This window comes from Heterocephalus glaber, unplaced genomic scaffold, assembly GCF_053883595.1.
Source record: "Heterocephalus glaber isolate CG9 unplaced genomic scaffold, H.glaber_assembly_v1.0 deba00001454, whole genome shotgun sequence".
NCBI lineage: Eukaryota > Metazoa > Chordata > Mammalia > Rodentia > Bathyergidae > Heterocephalus > Heterocephalus glaber.
This window is the reverse complement of record NW_028258303.1, coordinates 4,415,761-4,440,912: the sequence shown is the minus strand read 5'-3', so window position 1 is coordinate 4,440,912 and position 25,152 is coordinate 4,415,761. Positions and strand designations below refer to the sequence as shown.

The window sequence follows — 25,152 nt, the reverse complement described above, 5'->3', positions numbered from 1 at the left end:
TATAAATTGAGAGCTACAGTGTTAAAGACAGAAAAAAAATAATTCCCAAACTAAAAATGGATTTGACTTTCAGTAATGTTCATGTGAAGCATTGCTCAGAATCCTTTGTCTGACTACTCTTCTCACTCATTTTGTGTTACTTAAATGATCATGATTAAATTCCTGGCATTCCTAGCTCAGATCTTCATCATTTCTGTGTTATATTCTGAAGTAGTTTTAAAAAAATATATTTCCATTTTTCCTACTTTCCAAACTGCTGACCAGGTTGTAAGCCGAATGGACATGTGATCTATCACTTTCCATACTGTGACCCCTACGCCTGCAGGACTGGGAGTAGACCCAAGGGAGCATATGCAGATTCATTCAGGATTGCTGCCATTCTCACCAGGCCATTCCCACACTGAGAGCCCAAGCATTTTTATTGATTCTGATCATACTTGGCTTGGCTGTCCCTTTTTTGTTCATCTATGATAGGGTCTCCCTATGTAGTTCATGTAGTTCAGGTTGGCTTTAAACTCACTATGTAGCCCAGGCTGACCTCAAGCTCCCACCAATACTCCTGCCTCAGCCTCCTGAGTCTTGGCATTATATGTCCTGTGTTTCTTGAAAGCCATTCCTACCTCCTGTTTGCTTGGCAAAGTTTTATTTATCCTTCATGGTTCTCTTTCCTGGCCGAGTTAGGTACTTCCCTCTGAACTCCTGTAATGCTTGGATACAGCTCCATTTTGATTCTCAGAAAGCACTTTAAAATCCTTGTTTACACTTCTCTCTCACAGTATCTTCTAAGCCTTTCATGGACAGACATGGCCTTCTGCTTTGCTCTTAATCCCCAGCCCACAGCATATTAATTGTCATTCATTAAATGAATAAACTTTCTGCCTCTCTGTGTTTAGCACCACAGTTTACAGCATGGAAGAAAAATGATAAGAATATAATTAGTTCTGTTCTCAATATGTGATTGCATTTGGTGTATGAGACTTAAATGAATAATTAGGGACCACAAGATATAACATAGTACACAAATGAATTATTTACCTATTACTTACTCATTTATACACACTCATGTATATACACACACACACACAAACACACACACACACTGTGGGTGAGGGTAAAGGGCAATTACCAGGTTTAAGTAATCAGATAGGCCATAAGGACTAGATAGGAGTTCATGCTGAGCAGGGCATGGTGGTGCACAGCTGTAATCCCAGGATTCTGAGAGGGCTGAGGGAGGAAGATTGCAATTTTGACCCCAGCCTGAAAAATTTACAGATGTAGCAACCTCCTGTTTCAAACTAAGAAAAGGGGTTGGAGATGTAGGTCAGCGTGAAGGCCCTGGGTTCATTCCTCAGGACCACCAACAAAACAACAAAACAGAACAGAACAAAATGCGAGGTAGCAGGAAGCTGAGGGCTGGTTGTGGCACCATGGGTAGAGATACAAGGGAAGTTGGGGCACTTGATCGATGAGTCTTCCAATGCATGTTTTGTCTCTTATTTTTAGTAAATCTTCAATATTCTCTGTTGGTTCAGTATAAAAACAAAAAATTGATTATTTTACTTTGTAAAGAACCAAATCAGAATGAAGCTTGATGTGGATACTGGTGATGTGTCAGAAAGAGATTAATCTAAATACAGTGATAAGGCATTAGTACCAAAGGCAAATGACAGGAAGTAGAATAATTAATAATTAGAAGACTCTTATGTGACATAACGATCTCTTTTTCACTGGGTTTTAAACAATAGTTGTAAACAATATCTATTGAGATGAATGATGCTATGGCTAGAATATTGTTCATCTTATGGAGAAAATTAAGAGAAAACTGGAAATAAAAACATGCAAACAAAAAAAAGTCCAGACTCATTTGGTTTTTAAAGAATGGTGAGAACCCAGAATTGAGTATGGAGGTGGGAAGGAAGCAGAATCATCTCTCTGGGAATCCCAAAGAGGAGCCAGAAGAGCGTGTGGACGACTTGCAGATGAGAATGGAAGTCTGCAGAGACTGAGCTCTCTGGCCAGGAAATGCAGTTATAAAACTCACTTCACTTGCAAGTCAGTTCCCTGGGAGCATCGGGCTAGTTTAGTTAGGGATACATGAGACAGAAAGAACTGAGGGAACTTAGGACCCCATCATTCCCAGTGAGTTCTGAGGTCTCTAGCTGGTTATCTCTTCTCCACTTTTCACAGTGTGTGTTTCTTGTGTGTGTTTTATATATGTAAATTAATTTACAGCTTTTCTCTTTAAGGAGTGACCTAATGCCATAAGATAATACCAGAACAGTAACAAAATTCTTCAACACAAATTTAACATTTTTTGATAATATGGTGGCACACGTGTGTGTGTGTGTGTGTGTGTGTGTGTGTGATGTCATTAGGTTGTCATAACAACTTAAGGTCTAGAGTTTTGAAAGTAGGCCAGCCTGAGAGTGTAGTATAATGTCCTAGTTTGTGCTTGATTTTGACAAGTTTGTATAATTTATAAACTTTTTTGAGTACAGGTCCAAATCAGACTGATAGCTAAACTTTGATGTCTCTTTTCTGATATCTCTGTATCTTTCTTATTTTCTGTTGAATCTTTTCTAGAAACAACCAAGTGGAGGTTGTGTATTAGTAATCTACCTTGGTATTATGTAGCAAAAAACTTCACTTGTTATTTTGTAGTTTTTAGGAATAGTGATTTCATTCTCTAATTTTCATAATTTGATTATATTTCTCTCCAGATATTACCTAGGAAAATGGCCTTTTTCAGTGTGATGTATTTTAAAAGAAAAACCATTTTATGATACCTTTACCACAATTGAAGGAAACCAACATTCGTGGGCTTCAACCTTATTCAAGTTAGTCACTGTGGCCAGTGCTTTAACTTGAATTACTTTGAATTCACTTCTGTTACAAATTAATCTCCTGGGCCAGCTGTGGTGGTGTATGCATGTATTTCCAGCACTCGGGAGGTTGAGGCAGGAGGATAGCCATGAGTTCGAGGCCAGCCTGGACTACATAGTGCAACCTTGTCCCAAAAAACAAATAACAAAACAAACCCAAAAACCAAAACCCAAAACCCAGAAAAAGTCTCTGGCTTGCAAGTTAATCTCCTCTTACCCACCTTTTTCTCACCCACATACTTTTCTTTTTTGCCTAGAAACTAGAGCAGCAATACTAATGCTTTTGAGAGTTCTTATGTTGTGAAATTCAAACATTTGTGAAGTAACAAATGAATCGTCACAATGCAGTTAGACACTGTGTCTGGTTAATCATTTTCTCACCTGACTTCTTACAAATTGAGGTCCTTTCAGTATTTTGTATGGGATTTTCATCATGTCCCAGTTCTTGGAGATAAAAATTTCTGTAGTCTTGTCAGAGCTTTAAGTCCTTGAATGTTTATTTGTATCTCTATTACAGATGTTGAACATGTGAAGTACTGCTTACTGAATTGTGTCAAAAACATACAGCTATGTCCATGTGAAGCCACAGGATTGCTAATTAAGATGTACATCATCATTCAATTGGTTGTGTCTCTGCCATATCCCCAGCATGTATGAAGGACCCTGTCACTGCCCTCCATTTTCCTCTCCCTTATAATGAGTTGCTTGTAGCACTGAGCTCCATTACTTCTGTTGTTGGTCTTTTGGATTCACCCCTGAGGTTCTTTCTAACCCTCACAATTCTCTTCAAGGCTTTCACCTGCAAATGACTGAGTTTGGGCACAGACTTTTAAACTTCTTCCAGTTTTTTCAGTCAGTTTCAGAAAAATTGGTCTGAAATTTGAAGTACATAGCAGTAGGTAAATTGTAAGGATGTAGTTAATGCTTATGGATTGGTTAGAAATGTATCCAGAGAGGTAGGAGTCAGCTACTTCATTTGGATTTTGGGAGTTTTTTATTTTTCCCCATTAACTTTATTGGTACATTTTAGGTATAAAATACAGTTACATTCATCATTGGGATCTTGTACCATTACATGAGTCTCTTGGTTCTTATTTTTTCCCCCTTCCCTTGCCCTCCCTTCACCCCCTCCACCCTTCTCTATTTGCAAAGACTTTGTCTCCGTTTTTTTCCTTTTCTCATATTTTTTCCCCTTTTTCCTTTCCCCTACCCCTCCCACTTCCCCTGCTCCTGTAGACCTTTTCTTCCTATTATGCAATATCAATTATACATTTTTAAAATTACACTATCAAGATCTAGGAGACATTACCACAAATTTTACAGAATTTAAAAGGATATAGAAAGCATATTACAAAAATCTTTTTTGAAATAAATTTGACGACTTCTAAGGAGTACCTTGGAAAACAAATTAATGAAACTAACTCTGGAGGAAATATAAAATTTGAATAGCACCTATTAAAGAAAGTATATTCCTAGCTTGAAAACCTACCTATATGACACCAGCAGGCTCATATACATTTTAACTGATAAATTATATCAAACAATTAAAGCAGAAAAAAGAAAGAACACTTCTCCCTTCATTTTAGGAAATCAACATTGTGCTAATCCTAAAACTGGATAAAGATAATAGAAGAAAAATGTATGAACATAGATAGAAATTTGTTTAAGAAAACAAACTATTAGAAGTCAGATCTGGCAGTATGTAGAAAGTGGTTTTATTATAGGGATGGCAGTGTTGGTTCAGCATTGGAAGATCCACTCCAAAAAGTCATCATTTTAACAGAGGAAGGGAAAAAGCCATATGATCCTGTCACTAGTTGGAGAAAAAGTATTGGACTAAATTCTACAGCTGTTCATGGTAAAAGCTATCAGGAGACTAGAAGAAGAACAGAACCTTCTCAACAGATTAAAGACATGTACTCCATACTTCCAGTGAGAACGCCTTATATGAATGGAGAAGATACAATGCTTTCTCCTTGAGGTGGGGGTGGGGAACAAGGGCAGATATGCATACTCTTCATCTGTCCATTAAACTTTGAAACCTAGGCCCCACCAAAATAGTCTGGCAATAAAATGACACAATTAGGATAGGATTGGCAAAGTAGAAGTAAAATCTTTATATGTAGATGAAATGATCATCTACAGAGAAAATACTAAGAAATCTCTAGGAGCCCCTAGAACTTGTACTTGAATTTAGCAGGATTAGAAAACACAAGGTATATATAAAAATTAGGTCTATGTATACTTCCTATAAATGAAGAATTGGATATTGAAATTTAAAAGTTATGTAGGAGTCCAAAGGACCTAGAAAAGTTAAAAAAAACCAAAAAAACAAAAACAGTGTTGGAAGACGTTTAGTACTTAATTTTAAGACTTCTAAAGCTACAGTAATCAAGGCAGTGTTGGTGTAAGGAAAGACATATAGATCATTGGAATAAAACAGAATCTAGAAATAGAACCACACATATATGGTCCACTGAGTTTTGAAAGATTATTTAACATTAGCATTTTATAGAATATAAACTCAATTCAAGAGCGAAGGAAGAGATAGTGTTTTCATCACATGGCACTAGAACACTTGGTATCCATACATAAAAAATGAACCTCAACCCTTTATTTCCATACATGAAAATAACTTGAAGGGATCTATGGCTCCTTTGGGAGTTTTAATTATGAATCTACATGTTATTTTTCCTTTTTGGTATAAATATCCTATGAAATTCTGGTTCTTTTTCCACGCACCTTCAACCTTGTAGTTGTAAAGCATACACCTTATCTCTCCTATGGGAGACTTTTAAAAAGTACTGATTACTTTTGAGTGAATAAAATTTAGTAATTAAAAATAAAAATATTTCCTGTACAGAAATTTCCCATTTTTATTTGTAAAATATATGTAGACACTTAAAAGGAGAGAATTTATAATGAATGATGAGCAGGTAGTGTGGGCAATATAAGTAAAATTAGCATTTCATGGGACTTTGTCCTATATATTAGTGGGATTGCTGAATTGAAAGTGACTCATTTGGGAGCTTATTTCAAATAGATGAGTTCTAAAGTTCTCTTTTAAAGGTGAAAAATAAAATGCAAATCTAATTAGAGTTTGTTGCTTTTTCATCAAGGTCTTTTACTCAAGTTGGTGATGCTGGGAAGTAGGTAGCAGAAGTTGTGTGAACATTCCTGTCTGGTTTGCGGCTTACACATCACTCATCCATTTCCAACAGGTGTCCTCCCAGCTGTGTCCATATGTTTCCAATGATTGATAACTTGTTCCCACACTTACCTTGTAAATATTATGGTTTTTTACTGTAAAAGGAATTATTTGGTTACATGGTCCCTTGGCACAAGCAACAGCCCAGAAGACAGAGAAGTGAGTCTAACTTGAGGTTTACCTGCATATTCTTGACTTGGAAGGGGGAAGAAATGGGAGCACGCAGATTGTTTTGTGTGTAGTGCTAGTGCTGAGGATAGATTTTCTTTTTAATCATATGTATTTGGGCATGTATACTTAGGTTGTGGCAGGGACAAATTTACACTGAGTCAGAATAACTATTTTCACTGTTGTGTTAAGGTACAATGAGACAGTTTGAATTCTTAGAAAATTTAGAGCTACATACTATATTAAAAGTGAGGAAAAGATCTCTGACACTTTGTCTCTTTGACAAAGAAGTAAACAATATATAATGTCTCTTCTGTCTGTAAGAGTGTATGGTTCTTGATCATAAGTGACTGGAAACAGGAAATTTAATGAGTGTATCATATTTTTGTCAAGAAAATTAAGCAAACTTTAGAATTGGTATATATTTGTATGCTTCATGCTTCTGAGATTAAACCATTCTTTGCTTGTTATTAATCAACCAAATAAAGAAGACTCAATAGAAAAATAAATTGAAGCAGTTTCTCATGCTGATAAGAAGGGTTTTCCCTCAGCTATAAATAATCATAGTTGAATCATCTCATTTTCAAACTGTAATTCTGTACTTAAACATGGTAACAGATAGCAACTTGAATGCCATTTTATAAGCGGATACCAGATTTAACTGTCGCTGTCACTTCATGGCATGTCTTCATGTCATGCCACTGCTAAACTTAATTCTAGCTTTTTAGTACAATTCCAAATAAAAGCAGATGTTAAGAAATGCTGCCTTAGAGTTCTAGGCACAGAATACATTCAGGCAAATAAACATGGTTTTTGTCTTAGTTACTTTTATTGTTGCTGAGACAAAATACCTGAAACTCACAAGTTAAAGGAGGAAAGGTTTATTTAGCTCACAGTTTGTAGAGATTTCAGTTCATAGTTGGCTGACTCCAAGACAGGGTGGCTGGTAGAGGGGCATCACAGAGGATAAACAGTTCATGGTATGGGCAGAAAGCAGCAAAGCAAGCTTATCTTTTCCTTTGATAGCATTCCAACTATAAGTCTTTTGGGTGGTACCACCAACACCAAGGGTGAGTCTTCCCATTATCCACACCCAGAATTATGATTAACTAGTTCCACATCCCCTTAATCCCAACATCACACCCACCTCCCAAATGCCCCACCTTTGAGTGCAAGAGGCTTTGGGGGGGACATCTAGATATAAGCCATAACATTCACCCTTGATCTCCAAAAAACTCTTGTGTATCCTTTTGTGCAAAATGCATTTAGTCCATCTCTAAGAATTGCCAAAGTCCTAACAGTTTCAACATTGCTGAAAAGTCCAAGTTCAAATTCTCTGAGATTTAAGGCAAACTCTTATCTGTGAGCCTCTATACAAATGAAAAGAAAGAAAGTTAGATACTTCTAATATGCAATGACACAGATAGATGATTTCCATTCTAAAAGGTACAAAAAGGGGGATAGAAAGGAACAGGACCAAAGTAAGTCTAAAATCCAGTAGGGCAAACATTAAGTCCTGTAGTTCCTTGTCTAGCATCCAGTGCAATCTTCAGCAAGAAATGAAATCCACAGGGCTTGGGTGGCTCTTCTCCAACAGCACTGCTAATGGTTATAGTTCCCATGGCTTTTCTCTTGGGCTGGCTTTGCTCCCTCCTTGCAGTTTTCCACAGACCATTCATGTTCCTGGCTTCTCTACGCTTCTGTGGCTTCCAGTGCACCTTTGGTTCTATACTCACAGCTTCCCACACACTGCTCTCTCAGGGGCACACTGCCTGGCCTCCCAGGCTTTCTTCTGAAATCTGGGTATCAAAATCTGTCTTATATGCAGCATTGGAGATATGCCTGCATTTTTGAACTGAATGAAACTGATTAGGACCCAAGAAGCTGTCCAATACTTTCTCTGCTTATGTATATATACTATATTACATATGTATATATTGTAGAAATGATGTTAGTAATGATCTCAGGGCATTGTTATACTATATCATCAACCTTCCAAAATCTGAAAAAGCATTTCAGGTCCTCAAGCATTTTGAGTAAGGGATATTTACCCTGAATATACAGTGTAGGAGGGTGGTATATGAGCTAGCCTTGGAATCAGTTGGCCTGATAAGGAAGTCTTGTTCTTCTCCTCTCTACTTGTGTGACATTGGCTGAGCTATTTAACATGTCCATTCCTCTGTGCCTTCACTTAAATGAGGCCAAGAATAGTACTTCATATATAGGTTTGATTGAAAAGTAAATGAATTAATAGGTGTACAATGCTTAGAACAGTGCCTTGCATACAGCAAATAAAGCATAGCTATTATCATTTTGATGCCTGGTGCTCCCATACCTGATGACTACAGTTTGAACATTATACTATTACAGGAAAATGGGACATTGTGTAGCACTTTCCCCCATTATCTTCATTTTAAAGCTAAGGAAATGGAAAGGAAATTTATTCAAGATTATACAACTAGTTTGTGGCAAATTTGGCCCTAAAATTTATACCTTTTTTCCCTGTGCCAAATCTGTTCTGTTTTTAATCTCAAAAATTTCTAGTAATTTTGAGTTATAATGTATATACTTTTCAAAATTTCTCTTTGTTCTAATTTAGAATTTAAGATAGTTAAAATATTGCAGAGATATGTAGTAGAAAATATTTAATATTCATATATTTTAAGTCATTTAAAAAATTCTCACTTGGACAAAGGTTTTGTTGTTTTGTTATAAAAGAATCTCAAGTAAGGAAACCAGACTCCTCTTCTATGCTGGCTTCTGATCTGGCATAAAACTACTTAGTATTATATGCAGTAAAAAGTGTTAGCAGTTTTTTAATATATAAGTGTAAGCTCTTACTAATGTGTGAAATCACTGGACTTATGAACTCGATCGGTTCCAAGGGCTGGTTGTAATTCAAGTTGGTTGTAAGTCAGTATAGCTAAGAGCTAGATGCTTAGCTGGGTACATGCTGTAGATAACAACAGGCAAATGAATCTTCTATTAACCTAATTAACCCAAGTTGTTCATATGTCAGGCCAGTTGTAACTTGAGGATCCACCGTACTTTGCATTTCTCTCAAGAAGATGATTCAACTCATTATGCTTATTCTGGAGACATGTAACTAAAGAAAGATGCTTTTGTTTGTCTAGGTGACTTTGTATAGTCTTCTTCCAAGGGTCCGAAGCTGTACATTCAATTTTTACAAAGCTCTGTGTTCATAGTTTGGTAACAGACAGTGAGATGATAATTTTGTTTTTGGGAAGTTGCAGTGGTCAGAAAAGGTTACTAAAGGGAGAACTATATAGAAGACCTAATTACTTGCCTTCAGCAAATTTCTCATGAATTCATTCCCTTATTGTATGCTACCATAATGTTTATAGGGCAACCTGTGTACCTCCATTAACTGCAGAGACTGAATGGCTTGACTGTCTGGAAGTGTGGTAGACAGCAGTCTTTTTCTGTGACATCATTATTCTCACAGACTTCTTTGAGAATAGGAACAGCAGCTGTGCACTTCTGTGAGTTTTACATTATGAAGCATAACAACTTTTTAGCTCTATACATGCGATAGGGCAGCTTGATGCTTAACAAATAAAGCCAGATTCTGAGCTGTGAGACTGCTAACAGATCTACTAATGACACGGTTCTGAGTATGGAACATTTCAGAACACAACAGTCGAGACAGGTTACGATCAGTTATCACGTTGGCTAAATGGATTTTCTACCTCTTATTCAGTGTAACTTCACAGAATCAATATAGAATTATAATTTGTGTCAGTATCTTAACATAGCCTATCTTAAGTTGAATTTGTTTTGAAATTTTGACCAGATTTTCTAACATATTGATGTTCCATCTTCCATTCTTTAAGTACAAAAACAAGAATTGTTGTTCCTTGAATATAAAAAACTGAAATACTAATGTAGCATAAAAATAATAATCTGATGATGAAAAAAATATTGGCTCAATATCCATCAGTTAAGTAAAGAGATATATCATCTTACAATCTGCATCAGAGTAAGGGAGAATATTTAAATAGATAAACTTACTTGACTGGCTTTGCAGTGCTGTGATTTACAATACAAACCATGTCTTCCATGTGTCTGTTTCCTCTACTGAAAAAACTAGGTTAGTAATAACTGTAGAATAATGTCTTTCCTAGTGATATTTAAAGTTACGTGGAATATTTAAGGCAGAAAAATCAAAATTCCTGAGATGGGAAAATTTTTAGAAGAGTATCTCTTATAGTTCCCTATTTAATTATAACTCTAGTCTCTTGGAGTAACAATGTTCTCACAAATCTTCATGTAAAATCCTTGCTAAAAGTAGTGAATATTGCAGTGAAATGTTAGTGTATCTGTTATCTCTAGGAGTCTTTTGGCAATGCACTGATTTTTAAAATTATTGTTGGCACTACTTTGGGCATTACTTCTTGTTTGGTAGCACTTGTGAATGTAAAATATTTTTCTTTATCAGCTTCTTCATTGAAAAGGAAAAATAAATTATAGCTTTGAAATATTAAATACTGAGCTTGTTAAGGAAGAGTAGTACTAAATTTATATCAGTTTTGCCATTGTTCCATGTATTGCTTAATTTGAAGTGAGGATGTTATGGGTGAGACATTTAACAGAGGAGACATTGCTCTGAAGAAAATAGAACTTCTTTCAGAATGCACTGGATCAAATCTGAAATAAACTATGTATAAATGAATTTTCAGTAGCAAGAATTGAATCTATTGTACATGTTGATATAAATAGCCTAAAATTATGAATCTACTTTTTCTAATTTTTAGCCTCAACTAGTTTATTCAGTCAAGGAAAAAAAATTTAGGAAAAAACACTGTTTTCAAATGCTGTATTTTAAATTTAGAGCTCATGGTTTATGGTCATGATATTCAAAAGGACAAATTCAGGGATTGGACCTGATTTTAGAAAGATATGAGGTCTTGATCTGTATATCTTTATGATTAAATGTAGGTAGATTATTATCACTCAAAAATTAGACATTTAGTCATATGTAGACTGTATAAATCTGGAATGGAATTTCAAACCCAACCTTTCAGCGAATTGCAGATATCACAATTATGTTGACTTAACACCATTTACATGCTTACCTCATAGTGAACATAGATTTTAAGACCTGGATTAAGTGAAAGATTTGGTAGTGAAAGTTTGCTTGGGAGTATTGGTGTTAGAATAAGCATTCAGCTCACATGCCCGCTCCTGCAAGCTCTTTAGTGCCTGTCCTTCATGTGCATTAATTTGATCTGTTATATGGTTTTTGAGGGCTAGAATGCCTGTATATTGTATGTTGAGATTAGGAGCAGAACAGATGTTAAATGCGAATATGTTAGTTGAAGTAATATGCTTGCCAAGCAACTGGAATTTGGGGGTCAGGTCACTTACCTAGGACAGGACCCACTGGGTAAGTAACCAGTAAGGGCATAGTAGGTCTTAGTTGTTTGATTGGCCTCTGATAGTGTCACCCCAGCATGTGTTGCCTCTCACTGTTCATGGGCTTTGTCTTGTCCCACACTGGTCAAAACAGTCTTCCTATTCCTCTTCCAGTACTCACAGGTGCAGGTTGTATTTTTGCTGCTACTTCTGCTTATTCTCTCTGCTTCCACCAAAGCTGCTGTCTATGAACCCCATTCTGTGCTAAGTACTTTACTTATGACAACTTGTTTAATTCTCATAATCCTGTGAGACAAACAGCATGTCCACTGACACACCCAAGACAGACTCAAGGCGTGAGCCCACTCAGGGCTTTCTGACTTTCAACTTCTGCTCTCAGTCCCTTGGGGTCAAAGTCTGATTGCCATCATTCCAGGTACTTGTATCTCTCTAGCTTGAATTGCAGGTTCACAGTCCAGACTCTTCTGAATGTACCTTCATCATACCAGGGTGTTCATTCTGCACTGATATCAGTAGGATCACTGGAAAGGCCCTCCAAGAAACATGTAGAGAAGTATGAGAGAGCTGAAATGAGGACTGGAGAGGAAAGGCCAGGGAAGAGAGGGGTAAGGGAGAGAGGGAGGAAGGAGGAGAGACAGGAGAAAGAAGATTCACTACTGTGAGTCTGTGACCAGAAATTCTCGGGTTCCTAAACCAGCCGTATTGTACTTGAATATAAAACCAACACATCTTCCTGAATGTGAGTAAGTAGGGCTTTTAAAGTGTCTGATTCTCCTAATTTAGTTAGAAGCTAAAACTATTTTAAAAAGGGTGGGGGCCAAGCAGAACACATAAGATTTTATTTTTCTATGCTTTACGGGCCCAGGTCTTTTCTTTTCTTTTTTTAATTTAAAAAGTATTTTATTTTGTCTTCATTTTTAACAGGCAGTTTGGCCGCATATAGAAATTTTAGTTTATTTTTATTCTTTAAAACTCTGCAGTATGTAATTCAACTGCCTTCTAGTTGCATTGTTTTAAATAAGATGTCAGTCATTAATCATACTGATGTTCCCTTGTACATGATGAGCTACAGCAATACCTCGTTTCACAAATGCTTCTGTTTACCAACAATTTGGCTCATGAACAGAAATGTTTGGCAAAATTTTTCTTCCATTTGAAAACTCCTCATGAGATGAGGAACACAACCATGGCCATCTTCCCCACACAAACACAAACACGGCCATCCTCCCTAGAATCGTGGAATGAATTAAGTTCATGAACTAAGGTGTCACTGTATTTTTCTCTTGCTGTTTAAGATCTTTATCTTTGGCATTTAACAGCTGGATGGTGATCTAGATGTAAATCTCTGTATTTATGCTAATTGAAATTTGATGAGTCTCTTGAATGTGTAAATTGATTACCACTGCCTTATGATATTTTTTGGGCCCATTATTTTTTCAATGTCCCCTTTCACTCTTATAGGTGTATTAGTATGCTTGATGTTGTTCCTGAGGTCTTTTAAGGTAGGATTATTTTTATTCAATTTTTTTCTCTGTTATTCTGACTGGAAAATATATATTGGCCCAATTTCACATTGGTTCATTTTTTCTTCGCCTTCTTAAGTCCACTATTGAGCCTCTTTAATTAGTTTTTCATTTTAGTTATTGTACTTTCCAATTCAAGATTTTCTATTTTGTTCTTTTAAAAAAATGTTTATGTAGTCACTCAGGTTCATAATTTTTCAGTTATTGTTATTGTTAAACTTTCGTTAATATTCTAAACTATTTTTGGTAGTGGTTGTTCCTTGAACATAATTACAATAGCTGCTTTTGAGGCTTTGTTTTGCAAATTTGATATGTAAGGATGTTCAGAGACTATTTTTATTGACTTGTTTTTCTTAAGAGCCACATTTTGCTATTTCTTTGCATGTATTCTAATTTTTGATGAAACCTGGACATTTTAGATAATATACTATAGCAACTCCAGTTTCTGACTTCCTTATGAAGATTAATGTAGGTTTTTTTCTTGGTGTTATTATATTATTTTGTTTTCTTGTTTTGGTTTTTGTTTTAGTAACTTGGGCAAGCTATATCTGTGAGAATTGTCTTCCTACAGTGTTTGACTGCTGATGTGTCTTTACTGATTCTTTTGCTGTTGCTAATTTTTGTTTTAAGGCTGATTTCCTTTGGATCATCCCTGTATAGTTTATTTGTCTCTAAATATTTGGATAGAGGATATGCTTAAACACCTTGAATCAGTAAGCATCCTGTAATATATAAATAATCTGTGCATGGATAAGGGAACACATTCAATATTAGGCTGTTGAGGTCTTCTGTGTCTTCTTCATGCATGCAGATGGCCTTAGAACTGGCTTGAAGGTTGTGGCTGTCTTGGACCCTGTCTCATCTCCACTGGGAATATACACAGCTTCAGTTATATCTATGTCTGCCTTTTCCATGATCAAAACATGAGACTAGTAGAGTATTTGCACCCCTACCTTGCCTCCATCCCACCTGCTCCTCTGATCAACATTTTCATCTATAACACTGCTAAGCATGTATGCTGCCCAACTACTGCCTCACCTCCTCCAAATCAAGCAAGTTTCCATTGATGGAGGGAGAGAAGCTGTTGTTCATTGTTGTGTACTTTGGCAGGTGTGCTCGGTTGACAAAAAAGGGCAGACAGAAGCAGTACCAGATCAGAACTTTATAGACCCTCACCATTTTTACTTGAAGTTTAACAGTTTTTTAAACATAAATGCTGCTTGGATTTTTATATTTTTTGTCAGTTTTCAGAGGACAAAAATAGTTATTTCTGTCAGTTTTTTCCAGCCCTACAGTTGGGTTTGAGAGCAAGAATTTATCATGTTCTTCATTTCACCATAATATGGATATCCATGTTTCTGAAACTACTCCAAGGAGTTGCTCTGGGCATCTCCTTAGAACGTTCTGCCTCAGGTCCATCCAACAAGTCCATCAGGGAGGCCTCCTCAGAGAGCACACAGCGCCAGGACCAGCTCTGGTTTCCAAGGTCACGCAGTGGAGGAGAATATTCCAGCTCACAGAGGAAGTCAAAGCTACACTCCAAACCATATCCGCTGTGATGAGACAGGAAAGGGAAGGAATCTTTCATTATCCAGGTCAGATTCCACAAAAAATAATCAGGAAGAGAAGGCATGTTTGTTGATGACTCCAAGGTGCTGTGACCTGAGAATGAAACCAGGATTCCCAAAGGCTAATACCTTAACCAAGGTCCCAAGGCAGAATCCAACCCAAGAATCATTCAGTTGTTTTGGCTTCCAGCCCAGTGCTCTTTCAATAATATAATGACATTTGAACTCTGAGGTGTGTCTTACTTCTGGATGTAATTAACCTGGTTGGTCATGTCAACAGGACAAACAGATTCACAATTACTTCAGCTGGTCTTCAATAGCTCCAGTTATCCTCCCTGAGGGAGTACGCAAGAAAGGATAAAACGTCTCGAAGAAACCCCTTAAATAAATTGCATTCCATATTAGGTCCAGGCTCCCAGGAACACCCACTTTGGTAAAGTAAACTTCAGCTGAAGGGACAGACTTGGAGAAGCCCTCCCACCAGAGTACTCCCCAGGTCTTTTAAGAGTTTGAAAGTCCTTTAACCTGAGCCTCCTCTTATCTAACCACACAACTTTGGGCAGCTTCTCTAATTCTCTAAGCTTAAAATTTACCAAGTAAATTAAGAATTGTAATTCCAGATCCAGGCTGTACAGCAGACTTTTTCTTTCTTTCTTTCTTAAACTACAGACATCTAGGTTGCATTCTACGTTCGCTAAATCATAGCCTGGCCTGGCCTTGTGTGGAGGTCAGGGATGAGACTGGAATAGGCATTGCTTGCTAGCTAGTAGGGGAGCAGTGGGAGTTTCAAGCAGCTTATTAGTGTTCTCTAATGCAAAATTAGACAGAAGAGTGTGCCATCTAACAGGTAATTAAACATGTCTTTATTTTCTAAAATGTGTAAGTTGGGTTAAATGTATTTGCCAATAAGTTATATTCTGAAAAAAGAATAAAAGGTGAAGCCAGTGAAGAGGCTAGCCTTTCTTTGCAAGGATAGATTTATTTTTCTAATTTGTCTGCAAATCAGAATTCATTCATTCTTTTAATTTATTCCGTAATGTTAATAGTATGCCTGCCAGGTGCCAGACACAGATATGTGACTTCCTCAGGGAAAGTAATTTAATTGTATTGAGCTGCTACCTTGTGTGGAATAATTGAAATAGGTAGTTTAGAATCGAGTGAAAACAGAATAGCTCCTGAAGACCTCTCAACAGAAAAAAAAAAGTATTAATTAATCTCCACTTCTCATATACACATTCCATTTAATGACATTTAAAGCAAATTTAATTTTTTAAAATCACCCTATTAACTTAAAAAACATTTGATTTTATTATCAAATGCAGAAAAATGTGTCACAGATTGCTTCATATCACTTTTGCAGAATTTTTTTTTTCTTGGTCCAGTGTCCAGTCCTTGCTGCATGAATTTGGAACAGGTTGCTCTTCTTTTCTAGAAGTTTTATTATAAAGAAAAAACAAGTCTCATTTAGACTTCAGTTTTAGTATTTGGCATTACATTCCTTTTTTTATTGCTATGAAAAGTCAGTGGGGATTCCCTGTATGCAACATATTTATATGGTAGGGTAGAGGCATCCCAAGCTGGTTCAGTTTTTTACTAGCAGGGGACAGAAACAGAGCACCTGCTGGAGGTTTTCATTGACTTTTTTATGAGAGTCAGAGATCACAAGGGTGAGCCTACTGCTCAGACTTAAGTAATTGTTGTGGAGTCGATTGACATTTAGAGGTTAAGAGACAGAGTGACTTAGGGAAAGCAGAACAGTTTTGCATCTGGAGTTATGTCAGGGGCTGTCCCTTCATCGACTTCCTCATTTAAATGTCCTAGTGAGGACTCAATTTTATCATCTGTAAAAATGGATCTGTTCCTCTCTAATGGAGTCACTGGGGTTCAAATGTCATCAAAACAAGTGTCTAACTTAATATTAATCCTTAATGAATGTTGTTTTCCTCAAAGAAATGTTTCTACCTTCTGTCATACTCTCATTTCATGAAGCCAAGAAGTCCTTGCATAGGTTCTATGTTCTTATTTGATTCTTTTTGCAAGTGAGCTGGAAAAGTACATGTTTTCACCCTATTGTTTACTCAGTTTTCCTTGCCTGCCCGTTATTATAGGTTTAACATTTTGTATTTGTAGAGGTTTTTCTCTTTCCAGAATACTTTTATATCCATTAATGAATTCAGTCCTAGGACAGCTCTATTTTAAGCATTTTGAATGCAGCTTTGACCCCATCCTCTCTTGCCACCTCTCTTATGCTGAGTCTTCAGTGGATGGTCTCTTTGTTGCTCTTTAACCTAAAATATTTTTTATTAGTACATGTTTGTAGCATAAATGCTTACATTCATCTTAGAGAGTAGGTTCATGTTCTTTAACATATCTCAATTATTTTTGTCCCTTTCCCCTCTTTTCCTGCCCTCAATCCTCCATCTCTAGACCCCCTTTCCGTTTACAAAAGATCTGTCTCCCTGTTCCTTATTGTATACCTTTTATTTTGTTTTTCAAATTTATTTATACTTGTTTGTCATTTAAGAGAAGGTATGTGGTATTTAAGCTTGTGTGTGTGTGTGTGTGTGTGTGTGTGTGTGTGTGTGTGTGTTGGTTTATTCTGTTCCACTCAACATTATGGATTCAGGTGCATCATATTATCCTACAGATGACATTTTCTTTATCCTTCAACTGTGGATACTCTTTCCTTGAGAAGAGGTGAAGCTTCTTACTGCTTGCCCTTCTGATACATTGTTGCTAGTTTCAGCTCTTTCAGTCAGTGCTCTGTATTTTCATGCTCTTGAGTGGCTTTTCCTCTCACCTAGGGCATGGAGGTCAGCTAAGAGGTGAGGTAGGAACCTCCACTCACAGAATGCTCATTGCTCCCTGTATACCAGCCAAAAGCAAATCTGGCTTGGTTACATAATTTGGCTTTGCTTTTTCTTGCCTATAATTTTCTCAATATTTATTTCCTGGTCATATACTTCGTGGCTGAGTGAAGAATGAGAACCACTGTGTTTTAGATCTTAACTTACAAACTCTGCAGCTTTGACTAAATGACTAAATTTGCTACCTAGGCAGTGCCAATCATTATGGATGCCATATCTGGTTGGCTCTAACTGTGCACCATGCAAGACCAGGCAGGGCCTCTGTTCAGATGGATATCTAGAATGCTTTTGCAGGATTGTTAGAGAATTACATGGGCACATAACGAGAGCAGTTAACATAGCAGTAAAGAATAGAGACTCAAGAGATCAAGTGGTTGAGATCATAACTCAGGCTGTGAACCTATGAGCTGTATGATTTGGGGCAAGTTATTTAACTTTTGTATGCCTCACTTTCCTTATCTTTAAAATAGAAACACCAGTGCCTATCGCAAAGGAATGTTCTGAAGGTCAAGTATGTTAATATTTATAAAGCACATAGGTAGTCTGGCACATACTGAACAACCAGTTTTTTCTTGTGTTGAATTTGGTATAGGAACTGTTCTTTGCCCAGTAGTTCTTCCTATTATTATATAAGACTTATCCTTCACCTTCAGGATCCTTCCCATTAGGTCTTTAATAATCTTATTATTTTTCACTTGTCTCTCAGTTACCTCTTACAGTCTCACACTGCAAGAGTTATAACCATGTGATTAAGCTTAGAACTCATGCTGCTTTATACTACATTTATTTGTATTTCTCCAAGGTGGAACATGAAGCCCAGGATGACAATTTGCCACTTACTTGCTCTTCTTGGCTTACAGCACCTTCTGCCCTGTCCGTGACTGGTGCTAGTTGAAGTTGTCTGGTTTCTGCTGTCTGCTCTGGAGGGAGCAGTACTGAGGGCCTGATGCTTGAGAAGTGGAAAAGACTCAGAGAACATAATATCTTCTTTGCAAGATTTTAAAAAATTTTTTATCACTTTATTAAATTCTTTTATTGGTACATGGTAGGTATACAACACAATTACATGTCTCATTGGGAATTGTACCTTTACATAATGCATCTTGGTTCTTATTTTTTCCCCATTCCTAGCCCTCCCTTCACCCCCTCCACCCTTCCCTATTTACAAAGACTTTATTTCCATTTTCTCCATTTCTCATCATTTCTCCTTTGCCTTCTTTCCTTTCCCCTGCTCCTCCCACTACCCCTACGCCTTTGGACCTTTTCTCCCTATTTTGCATTATCGATTATTCATTCTAATCATTGGTACATTTTAGGTATAAAATATAATGACATTCATCATTGGAAATTTGCACCTTTACATAGTCTCTCTTGGTTCTTATTTTTCACCCTTGCCCAGCCCTCCCTTCAACCCCTCCAGTCCTCCCTATTTACAAAGATTTTGTTCCTATTTTTCCATTTTCTCATATTAATCCCATTCCCTTCTATCCTTTCCCCTAGCCCTCTCATCTCCTTCCCCTTTGCCCCTTTTCTTCCTATTTCACATTACCTATTATAATTTAGTCCTTATTTACACTTTCAGTTTCTCACACCAGAGAAACTATTTGGTATTTATACATGTGTGTCCTAGTTATTTCATTTAAGAGTATCACCTCAATGTGCATTCACTTAGCTATAAATGTCTCTAATTTCTCATTTTTTATGGCTGAGTAGTACTCCATTTTATTTAGAAAACCACATTTTCTTTATCCAGTCTCCAGTTGATGGGCATTTGGGCTGTTTCCAAGTTTTAGCTACTACAAACTGTGCTGCTATGAACATGGGCACACATATATCACTGTGGTATGATTCTTTTAATTCTTTGGGGAAGATCCCCAGCAGTGGAATAGAGGGGTCAAATGAGACTTCCAGTCCTAGTTCTTTGAGGTATCTCCATACTGATTTCCACAGTGCTTGCACCAGTCTACACTCCCACCAGCAGTGGAGCAGGGTTCCTCTTTCCCCACAGCCCCGCCAGCATTTGTTATTGGTTGATTTCAGGATAGCAGCCATTCTTTCTGGAGTGAGGTGGAATCTCAGCATTGTTTTCATTTGCATCTCTCGAATGACCAGTGATGTTGAACATTTTTTCATGTATTTATTTGCTATTTCTCCTTCTTTGTCTGAGAAATGTCTGTTCATTTCAGATGCCCATTTTTGGATTGGGTCTTTAAATTTGGGAGATCTGATCTTTTTAAGTTCTTTATAGATTCTAGATAGTAGACCTTCGTCTGAGGAAGAGCAGGTGAAGAGTTTTTCCCACATTGTGGGTTGTCTCTTCACACTGCTGGTGGTTTCTCTTGCTGTGCAGAAGCCTTTAAATAAGAAGAGATTCCACTTGTTGATTGTGCTAGTTCTCAGGCAACTGAGGTTTTATTTATAAAATCTTTTCCTGCACTGATGTCTTCAAGAGTTCTACCTAACTTCTGTTCCAACTGGTTCAGTGTTTCTATTTTAATATTTAGATCTTTAATCCATTTTGATTTTAGTTTAGTGCATGGTGAGAGATATAGGTCTAGTTTTAATCTTTGGCAAGTTGAAGCCCAATTTTTCCAGCACCATTTATGAAAGAGGCTATCTTTCCTCCAGTGAGGGTGTTTAGCTCCTCTGTTGAAGATGAGAGGGCTGAGTGTGTCTGGTGTTGTTTCTGCATCTTCTAATCTGTTCCACTGGTCCTCAGGTCTGTTTCTTTGCCAGTACTATGCTGTTTTTATCACAGTAGCTTTGTAGTAGAGTTGCAGGTTGGGGATTGTGATACCCCCTGCCATGTCTCTGTTACCTAGAATTGCTTTTGCTATTCTGGGTCTCTTCTTGTTCCAAATGAATTTTTGGATTGTTTTCTCAAGGTCCATGAAGTATGCTGCTGGGATCTCAATTGGAATTGCATTGAATCTATATAGCAGTTTTGGAAGTATGGCCATTTTCACTATATTAATCCTTCCTACCCAGGAGCAGGGGATGTCTGTCCATTTTCTGTTATCATCTTCAATTTCTCTTTTCAGAGTGCCATAGTTTTCAGAGAAGAGGTCTTTGATTTCTTTCGTTAGGTTGATTCCTAGGTATTTCAGTTTTTTGGATGCTATTGTGAAAGGAATTATTTGCCCCATTTCTCTCTCAGTGAGTCTGTCATTCATGTAGAAGAAAGCTATTGATTTTTGTGTGTTGATCTTGTAACCAGCTACTTGACTGAATTTGGTTATTAAGTCTAGAAGACTTTTGGTGGAGTTCTTGGGGTCTTCTATATAGAGTATCATGTCATCTGCAAATAATGACAATTTGACTTCTTCATTTCCTATCTTTATTCCTTTTATTTCTTTCTCTTGTCTAATTGCCATGGCTAATGTTTCCAGAACTATATTGAACAAGAGTGGTGATAGTGGACCTGCTTGTCTTGTTCCTGATTTTAGTGTGAAGGATTTCAGTTTTTGACCATTTAGTATGATATTGGCTGTTGGTTTTTCATAGATGGCTTCTATCAGTTTGAGGTAGAGACCATCTATTCCAATTTTTTGTAGGGTTTTTATCATAAATGCATGTTGGAGTTTGTCAAATGCTTTTTCTGTGTCTATGGCAATAATCATATGGTTTTTGTCCTTGGCTCTATTGATATAGTGTATTACATTGATTGATTTGTGTATATTGAACCATCCCTGCATCCCTGGGATGAATCCCACTTGAGCAGGTTGTATGATCTTCTTGATGATCTTCTGCATTCTGTTTGCCAGTATCTTACTAAGGATGTTCATTAGTGAGATTGACCTGTAGTTCTCCTTTTCGGTTGGGTCTTTCTCTGTTTTCGGGATCAAGGTGATGCTTGCTTCGAGGAATTTATTTGGGAGTATTGCTTCCCTTTCAATTTCATTGATGAATTTCAACAGTAGTGGCAGCAGTTCCTCTCTAAATGTCTTGTAGAATTCAGCAGTGAAGCCATCAGGGCCCAGGCTTTTCTTAGTTATAAGTTTTTAATTACATTTTCAATTTCATTTGTTGATATTGGGTTGTTTAGAATTTTTAGGTCTTCTTCATTCAACTTTGGTAATTCATATGTATCTAGGAATCTGTCCATTTCTTCTGTGTTTTCCATCTTATTGGCGTATGGTTTCTTTAAGTAGGTATTGATGATCCTCTGAATTTTTGCTGGGTCTGTTGTCATTTCACCCTTTTCATTCCTAATTGCATGGATTTGGGCCTTTTCTTTCCTTTTTCTGACAAGGTTGTCTAAAGGTTTGTCAATTTTGTTGATCCTTTTGAAGAACCAACTCTTGGCTTCATAGATTTTTTGTATCGTTCGCTCAGTCTCCATTGCATTGATTTCTCCTCTGATCTTTATAATTTCCTCCCTTGTAGGAGCTCTGGGGTTGTCCTGTTCCTCTTTTTCTAGAAGCTTTAGGTTCAGCATCAGGTTGTTTAATTGGGCTCGTTCTGTTTTCCTAATATGCGTATTCACTGCTATGAATTTCCCTCGTAAGACTGCTTTCATTGCGTCCCATACATTCCGATATGTTGTATTGTCATTTAATTGAAGGGACTGTCTGATTTCTTCTTTAATTTCCTCTGTGACCCATTGGTTATTCAGAAATGTGTTGTTCAATTTCCACGTGTTTATGAAATTTTTTGAGTTTCTTTTGCTATGGATCTCCAATTTCATCTCACTATGGTCTGATAATATACAGGGGATAACTTCAATTCCTTTGTACTTTACTTAAAGATGTTCTGTGTGTGAGTATGTGGTCTATTTTTGAGAATGACCCATGTGCAGCTGAGAAGAATGTGTATTCTGATTTTGTGGGATGGAAGACTCTGTAAACATCTGTTAAGTTCATTTCTTCAAGAGTTCGATTGAGTTCTAGTATTTCAGTACTTATTTTTAGTCTAGTTGATCTATCTATTTGTGACAGTGGGGTGTTGAGGTCCCCCACTACAGTTGTATCAGTGCATATATGACTTTTAAGGTCCGTTAGTATTTGTTTTATATAGTTGGGTGCACTAGTGTTTGGTGCATAGATACTTATGATTGTCATCTCTTCCTTTTGGATTGTTCCCTTTACAAGGATGTAATGTCTTTCTTTGTCTCTCTTAATCAGTGTTGGTTTGAAATCTACTTGATCTGCCAAGAGGATAGCTACTCCTGCTTTTTTTTGGGTTCCTGTTGCATGAAGTATTGTTTTCCACCCTTTAACTTTCAGTCTATGAGTTTCCTTTTGAATGAAGTGTGTTTCTTGTATGCAGCATATTATTGGATTTTGCTTCTTGACCCATTCTGCCAGTCTATTTCTTTTGATTGGTGAATTGAGACCATTAACATTGATGGTTATAACTGAAACGTATTGACTTGTCATTGCCATGACTTTTTCTTTTTGTTGGGTTCTCCCCCTTTGCCTTTAATTTCTTGTCATGCCTGATGGGTTCGTTCTGCTTTGATTCCTGGGGTTGTGATCCTCCATGTCTGTTCTTAGGATATTGTGTAAAATTCTTTGGAGTGCTGGTTTGGTATTCACGAAGTTCCTAAGGTGCTCTTTGTCATGAAAGTATCTTATTTCTCCATGAATTTTGAAAGATAATTTTGTAGGGTACATCAATCTGGGTTGGAGACTGTTTTCTTTTAGGGCTTGGAATATGTCACTCCAAGGTCTTCTTGCCTTGATGGTTTGTGTTGATTTGTGCTGTGATTCTGATGGGCTTTCCTTTGTATGTGATTTGTTTCTTTTCTCTAACTGCTTGTAGAACTTTGTTCTTCTGTTGAGTTTCTGAAATCTTAACAATTATATGCCTATGTGTCGATTTTTTTTGATCAAGGCTATTTGGAGTCCTATATGCCTCACTTATCTGTATGTCAAGCTCTTTTCCCCTGCTTGGGAAGTTTTCTGCCATTATTTCTGTGAAGAGATTTTTTTATGTCATCTGCACTCTCTCCTGTTTCTTCATTGACTCCAGTCAGTCTTATGTTATTCTTTTTTGCATCATCTAGCAGCTGCTGGATTGATTTTTCATGTTCCCTTATAATTTTGAAGCAATTTTTCTTTTCCTGGTCTCTAATTGCAATCTTATCTTCTATATCTGAAATTCTGTCCTCATGTTGGTTTTTTCTGCTGTGTAGACTTTCAGTGGAGTTTTTCATCTCCTGGAAATCTATTTGCATCTCTTTTATGGATTCCATTTGTTTCCTATGTTGGGATTCCATCATGTTCCTCAGCTCCTGTCTAGATTTATTGATCTTGTCTTGCACTAAGGGCACAATTTCTCCTGTTATCTGAGAAATTATTTCTGATTTCATTTTTTCCAGATCCCCTTTTGTTGCCAGTTCAGTGGGTCCAGTTGGTTGAGTATCAGAGTGTTCCATCTCATTTCCCTTTGGGGTTGCTGTAGGTGATCTGGAAGTCTTGTTTTGAGACTTATTTACGTGTTTTCTCATTTCGACTGGCCGGGGGGGGGGGGGTTGCTGTTGGCACCTTCAAGGATTACCTCCTCTGAGCTGGGAGAGGTGGGACAGGGGCTGGGAGCAGTGGTAGGGATGGTGGCCCCAAAACCCTTTCCTCTGGGCTGGGAGCAGCGGGAGGGATGGTGGCCGGGAATCCCCTTCCTCTGGTCCAGGAGCAGTGGGATGGCAGGTCAGAAGCCCCTACATCTGGGCTGGGAGCAGTGGGAGGGATTGTGGCTCGGAAATCCCTTCCTCTGGGCTGGGAGTGGTGGGACAGAAGGTGGCCCAAAAGCCCTTTCCTCTGGGCTGGGAGCAGCGAGAGGGATGGTGCCGGGGAAGCTCCTTCCTCTGGAGCAGGAGCAGTGTGACGGCTGCTCAGAAGCCCCTACCTCTGGGCCGGGAGCGGCGGGACTCAGTAGCGTCGTCTGGTGGCCTGGTGTCCTCTGCGTCTTTGTAGTGTGGAACCAGGTGACTGCCTGTCTGCAGTGGGCTGATTCGGCATGTTCCTTTGCAAGATTTTATAAGCCATTTGATTGGTTAAGATTAACACATGCAACAGTGAATAGTTGAAAGTGCAATTAAATTCTAGGCCATATGTCCAGACCAACAGAAGGAGGCAGGTTAGAAGAGAGCCATGTCGGTTAAGGCAGGTTGGTGAGAATAGACATTTAGGGGAGTAGTGGAAATAGAGCTGGGTGTGAACAGGAAGTGGGCTCAGCTCCACGTAGTGCTGCTGATGTCAGGACTTAATGCTGGTACTGACAGCCAGCACTCTGGTTTACCTGAGTGCAGGTCACAGGGCACACGCTAGGCATGGTGTTTTGCCTGTGTTAACACATTCAATTCTTCTGATATGTCTTTAAGGCAGTAACTATTATGTCTGTTTTATAAATGAGGAATCTGGGGTTGCCAATAGATTTTATTTATTTGAGATTATGATATATGTTTTATTTATTAAGTTCACAAGTTTTGAGATGTGACCTTTGAAAATTATATTGTTATTTTAACCAGTTGTGCCTTGTAATTTTTTATAAAAATATAATTTTTAGGTAGTTTTAGGTTCATATCTTCCTTTGTAAATA

General features: G+C 37.5%; 1 protein-coding gene across 12 annotated transcripts in view; it reads left to right on the top strand.

Annotated features, from left to right (window-relative positions):
- Bmpr1b (bone morphogenetic protein receptor type 1B) overlaps positions 1-25,152 on the top strand; it is a 444,906-nt gene that overhangs the window by 198,450 nt on the left and 221,304 nt on the right. The window lies entirely within an intron of this gene.